A 7309-nucleotide genomic window follows, 5' to 3' on the forward strand; every position below is an offset into this window, starting at 1 on the left:
TTCACCGACCAAACCCTTTTCACCAACAACTTGAGATTTCTTTCAAGTTGGCACGCATTGTACTGAATAGTTCTTTAAATCCATGGACAATTCCGTTGCATATATAAATGCTTGCTCCTGCTGGCCTCTCAAGTCCCAATAGCTAGTTGGCCAAGCACATGTGAATATTTAAAATTGCTTAAACTTCAGTAGGCTTCCCATTTCCTAAGCCATTTTAACTGGTATAATAACAACAGAATTTCCGGTGATCGAGCAGGTCTATAAATTAATATTTTTTTTCCCTGCAACATTTTCCAAGTTGGCATTACGAAGCTCCCTGTCTTATTTTTTCCATCTTTCAACTTTGCATGAAGCCCCTCATCCATCCCCTCAAAATTGGCTCAGACAAGCTGCCCATCATCCGTCTGTCATTGTGGTCCATGTAAAGCTTATGTTGTCAATAAAAGATTCCCAACCAATCCATACATCATCCAATACCAACAATATAGGACTTGGTCCTTTTTGCTTGAGCAAGAACTCCATGTAGGGAACACTTGACCATTTTCCTTTAAAGTAAGTTACCAATTTAAATGCAATTAGGTATCAATGTTTATCCTTCCATTGCATCACTGTTAAGATGACAACTCCAATGTTGTTGTACTAAAGAAAGTGAAATGCATACTATTGAATTAATAACGAGCTTATTAAAATTTTTGTTATGTAAGTGCAAAATAAGCATTTTTTGCTCAGGTCGTGTTAAAGTTGCTACAAACAATCTTTGCTTAAAAATAGAGATTTTAATGAAAATGTTATCCATAACTAATTTAGTTCACGTGACACTTTGGGGGATTGAGGTAATACATTTTTTTTGTGTTTGGATGGGTTAAGAGGATTAATTGTGTACTGATATGAATGTTTATAGTTTTCATTCCTTTCTCTGTCCTACCCAGTTTCATTTCTGCAGTTCAGTCTTGCTACAGAAACACAGGTTCCTCATTTCCGCGATGAAGAAATTATTATCTGGATACTTTTCCTTACTATCGATATTTATCAAGTTCAAGGCCTGGCGGTTGCAATGCCACCACAACAGGCAGACAATGTTGGGATCACATAAGAACCTCTGCAGCCCCAAGAAGTCTTGATGGTGTGGAAATGTTTGGTTTGACTTCGGCAGCTGTTGTGCAAGTAAAAACTTCTGTTGGAACTCTTATAACATGAAAACTGGATATTGTTGCTTGATCTTAAACAAAAAATTGTAATTTAGTTGGGCTACTTTCTGCTTAACATGAGAGCTGTTGTGGCTAGCAGATGCATTTGTTTCATAAATCAGGCAGCAGAATCACAACTCATGTTGATAGCATTTTATGTGACTACCCATAAGATAGGATGATTTTCATGGAGTGATTTTATTGCTTCCTTTCCCTCCCTATTCTTTGGTTTATAATTTATGATGTTTCTCTTTCATTGTTCTCACCCAAACTCCTTTCTCTGGTTGGCAGGTTATACAGAAAATGGCCCTTAACCGAGTTTACAAAGTTTGGTACCGTTATGAAGATTCCAGGTTGTGACGATTCCAGGACATTCACAGCCACCATCAAGGTGACTGCTGGGTGTGCCCTGTGATAGGAGAGTATTTCTGGAGTTTAGTTGAGTTATCAATTACATTGCATGAGATTAATTGTGTATTAGAGACATTACAAACTTAACTGGAGATTTTAGTGAGCTATTATAGAAAATTGGTTCAGGCTTCTTGCACTATTTTGCTGGCAAATATTTATTAATTACATTCTTAACATTATTCAGACTCAATAATATGTTCACGTTTCTAAATTTATTTACTATTTTTTGTCTTATACAAATTTTGTTTATAATTTTCAATATTTAAAATTAACATAAATTGAATTTTAATAAATTACACATTTATATACAAAAAGTGCAAAATCAATGTATATCTCACTAAAAACACATCATTATAAGAAAAATTATATAAAAATATCTTTTAATATAAAAAATTAAAAGAAAAACTAAATTGTAATTAGAAAAATCATAAGAAATACAACTAACATTTACAAATATAAATATTTTTGTTTAAACTTTTCTAATAAACATAAAAGAGTTATTTTTTAAATTTTATATAATATATTGCTGGTCTAACATATTATAAACAAAATAAAATAAATTTAAATATAAAATGAAGGAACCAACGTTGTGATGAGATAATTTGTAAAAGATTTATTCACAGAATTTTTTAATTATAAAATGAGACATGAATTTTTTTGAAAATTAACGCCCATGCGTAGCGGGGAAAATTACCAGTTATCAATATAACTTAATGCTTCAAAGAAAGGCATTAAATCATAAACAATCTCATAAAAATTTCAAAATCCTTCTCGCAAATCTTTTTCAAAAATCTCTTTGTATATAATTGGAATTATTAACGTTGTGCTATAGCCGATGATTAGTCGCGAGATAGCACCGGATCATGCAAGAAGCATGTCACCAGATCTGAGGAATTCCAGGCACACATTGGCCTATTCGCTGGACCGGCGTCGGTCTCTTACGCGTACGTTCCAATTACAAAATAATTTGATTTAAATAGAAAGCAAATCTAAGTCAAACCCATACTATCATAATAAATCAACCACCACAAAGTGGTTGTCATTTGTAAATCTTTTTCTCAATAATTGCTTTGAAAATTTTGAATAAAAGAACTATTCAGATAACAGTATTTAATAACACAATCGACAATATTTATATTAAACCACTAAAGAAAAGATATCAGGTAGTGGACAAAAATTGAATAGTGAAAATTGGTAAGGTGGATACAATTAATTAAAGAGTATAACTGATTCCAAATAACGAATCAATTATTGGTAAAAAGGAGATGAGACTGTTTAGGTTCAGATAATTCAAAAGTCACGGTAAAATATTGTATGAATATTCGATTCTGGTTAGTGGTGTAAAAAGGGTTAGTGTTGTTATGGTTATACTGAAATATTCATATGAAGTATATAACAATTATTTGAGAATCTTGAATGCATGTTTTCACATTGTCTGTATATTATATATTATAGACAATCTAGTATCAAATGGGATAGCAGAAGATTAGATTGTCAGACTCCTTATATAATATAATAAAGGTTCACAGTCGAGGTGGTGTTAGACAAACCACTGGAACGGCTGAAGTATTATTTGGAAATAGTTTATCTTGACTATTGAATAATACTTATATACTTTGTGTATATTGAACGGGATCAAAATAGTAGAATAATTGTTTCTTTAATTCTGACAATAAAGAACTAAGATTCTATGATGTTATTAATGCTTAAGTTCTTAATCCGGATATAGTGATTGACACTTGTATTTAATGCACATGCCTTGACTCATAAATTAAGTAATTTATTTTAAATTACGAATTTATGTATTGGGAAATGACATTATATACAGAGTGGGATATTGACTATAGAAGGAAACCGTGTCCGAAAAATATATTTGGGTGATGATGTCCTCTTGAAAGCTGATAAAGATAATTATGCTTTAGTCCTGCAGGCAGATTTGTTCTTGCATAATTATAAGGTTGAGTGGATGATCAAGGATAAAAGATATTGATTAAATTAATTGTCAGAAATTAATTTAATTAATGGACATGTCATATCTTAAACATGGGGAATTTATAAGCAATTAATATGGGAGCCGAATTAAATAATTAATTTACGGAATTACGAAAGGTAGTGCAAATATTAATTCTTTAGTGGATTGAATTAATATTTAATGACATTGGGCCTGGCCCGGAATGTCATTGGAAGGCCAGACCTAATGGTCCATGATCCCTACTATAGCTTATATATATATTCTCGTTCTCCTAAAGCTGAGAGACACACCAAAACGAATTCATCCTAGAGTCAGAGAGAGGCAGACGTTTTTCTCAAGGAGACAGCTAGGGTTTTGGTTTTCAGAGCTTTAAGGAGAGGCACACCTTGGGAGATCGAAGGCCACACTTCATCCAAGGAGGATCAGGGAATACAGTAGAAGACGTGGATTTGAATCGCTTGCGCCGTAGCGATTAAGGTTAATATTCTATTCGAACTTTTAATTAGTATCATAAAACGCAGGGCCAAGGTCCGATTGTTCCTATGATACCAATCTCCCACTTATACTCAAGATATTCTTTGAGTATATCAGTGTCTATTACAAGCAATCCACTACCAACTATAATAACTATGTGACCAAGTATCTGACTCCTATCGCTTCAACGTACTCTTGAAAAGCCTTAGCTGGTAAGCTCTTCGTGAAAGGATCTGCCCGGTTATCCTTCGATGCTATGTCAGCCACAATGATATCTCCTCGCTTAACGAACTGTCGTATGAGGTGATACTTACGCTCTATATGTTTCGCTGCCTTATGGGCCCGTGGTTCCTTGGTATTCGCCATAGCACCAGGGTTATCACAATAAATCGTGATTCGTTGTGGCAGATTAGGAACCACATCCAAATCCAATAGGAAGTTTCGGAACCATATAGCCTCTTTGGCTGCCTCAGAGGCTGCCACATATTCGGCTTCCATGGTTGAGTCTGCGATGCATTTATGCTTCACACTCCTCCATATTACGGCTCCACCTCCCAAAGTAAAAACACATCCTTATCTGTCTGGAAATCCGAATCGGTATATCCCAAAGGCAATAAATCAGAGGACTTGTAAACCAACATGTACTCCTTAGTGCTTCGCGGGTACTTGATTATTGCTTTTACAACACTCCAATGTTCCTGTCCAGGGTTTGACTGGTATCTGCTAACCATGCCCACGGCAAAGCAGATATCAGGCCTCGTACATAACATTGCATACATTAGGCTCCCACATGCCAAGCATAAGGAACTGCCTTCATGTTCTCTATCTCCTTAGGTGTCGAAAGACACTGCCTCTTTGATAGAGTAACTCCATGTCTGAAGGGTAAATTACCCTTCTTGGAGTCCTGCATGTTAAAACGAGCTAATACGTCATCTATGTAGGGCTCCTGAGATAAAGCCAACATCCTTTTCTTGCGATCCCTTATAAGTTTGATCCCAAGGATGTATGCTGCTTCACCTAAGTCCTTCATTTCAAATTGTTTGAACAACCATGCCTTTATTGAAGACAACATCTTAACATTGTTTCCAATGAGTAAAATGTCATCAACATAAAGCACTAGAAAAACCACTGCATTTCCCTCACATCTCTTATACACGCATGCTTCGCTTGGACATTGATCAAATCCATACGATTGGACTGCCTGATCAAAGCGAATGTTCCAATACGTTGAAGCTTGTTTAAGTCCATAAATAGACCTCTTCAGCTTACATACAAGATGCTCTTGGCCTTCTTTAATGAATCCCTCTGGTTGCTGCATATAGATGGTTTCCTCAATATTTACATTAAGGAAAGCTGTCCTGACATCCATTTGCCAAATCTCATAATCGAGATGAGCTGCTATAGATAAAAGAATACGGATTGACTTAAGCATGACTACTGGCGAAAAGGTTTCCTCATAATCGATACCTTCTTTCTGAGTATACCCTTTCGCAACAAGTCTTGCTTTCCAGGCTTTCACCTTTTTGTTTGATCCCCTCTTTTTCTTGTAGACCCACTTACATCCAATAGGTTTTACACCTTTGGGTGGTTCCACGAGCTCCCAGACCTGATTAGAATACATTGACACCATCTCAGAATCCATTGTGTTACATATTTGATGATGTCACAGGTATCTAACTTGTTTAGTGTGCAGAAGCAAATATCAGAGTTTAACTGTAAATCAGAGTTTGACGACTGCCAGCTGGATCAGAGTTTGTCGAAGATCAGAGTTTGCAGGCGGCTGATTTTCAGGAGCAGATCTGGATAAAGAAGGAAGATAAAGATCAAGGAAGATTGTGCAGATCAGGACAGCAGAAGGATAGCTACTGATTAGATTATATTAAATAGCAGATAATTATAAATCAATCAGTAGATATCATGTAACTGTATATATAAACACATATTAGGGTTTACTCTAAAAGAGTTAGAACATCGAGCATATTATTCATATAACCCAGCAGCTCTTAGTGATAAGTTATAAATCACTAAGAGAGTTTTTGTAACCTATTGAGTTTTGTGAATAAGAGTTTACTTTGATAATTCTCTTGTTTGAGTATTTTGTTATTGATTGTGTTCACTATATTAATTCATATAGTCAGTTAATTCGGCCTAACAAGTGGTATCAGAGCCAGCTCTGTGGATATACCTACAGTGAGATCTTAATCACACAATCATGTCTGAAAAATCACAAACTTCAAACAGTAGATATGAGTCACTTAGGGTTCCGGTCCTCAGGGCATCTGAATATCCTATCTGGAATGTTAGGATGGTTATGTTTCTGGAGTCCACAGATCCAGAATACCTGGACAGGATTTATGATGGCCCACACATGCCAACAAAGCTCTCTGTTGCAGTTGGAGATGAACCCCATAAGATGATTCCCAAAGAAAAGAAAGACTATACTCCTGAGGACATCTCATCAATCAATAAGGATGCAAAAGTAAAACACCTGTTGCACAGTGCTCAAGACAATGCTATGTCTAACAGAGTGATTGGGTGCAAAACTGCAAAAGAAATTTGGGATGCTTTGGAAATCAGATGCCAAGGAACCAAAGCCATCAAGAAGAACAGAAGAACCATACTTACCCAAGAGTATGAACACTTTGATTCAAAAACTGGTGAATCATTGACTGATCTTTATGACAGGTTTGTCAAGCTGCTGAATGATCTATCTCTAGTGGATAAAGAATATGATCTGGAAGACTCAAATCTCAAATTTCTACTTGCTCTTCCTGAAAAGTGGGATTTGAAAGTAACCACTATTAGAGATAATCATGATCTTGAAGAGATGTCTCTGGATGATATCTTTGGGAGATTGAAAACCTATGAACTTGAAATGGAACAAAGGAGCAAACGACATGGAGGGAAACCCAAACCAGTTGGTCTAAAAGTTCAAGGAGAAACAGCTGTGAAAAACAAAGGAAAAGCACATGTCACGAAGTCTGATACTGAGTCATCAAACTCTGATGATGACTCAGACACTGTTAGGTCCGGAAACGATTGTAGAAGGGGGGGTTGAATACAATCGTCACTAGAAATCACGGCGGAATAATCTGATTTGAATTAAAGTTGTTAATCAGATTTTAATTAATTAATATAACAATGTTTTAAGTCGTTATATAATTAATAAGGTTCGTTTTAATGTCCACTAAAGTTCGTAGAATAAATTCGACAGGATGTATTCTAGTTTAGTGATTAAAACAACCGAGTGATCAGAGCACAGAAA

The sequence above is a fragment of the Daucus carota genome, chromosome 3 (genome assembly GCF_001625215.2).
Source record: "Daucus carota subsp. sativus chromosome 3, DH1 v3.0, whole genome shotgun sequence".
Classification (NCBI taxonomy): Eukaryota; Viridiplantae; Streptophyta; class Magnoliopsida; order Apiales; family Apiaceae; genus Daucus; species Daucus carota.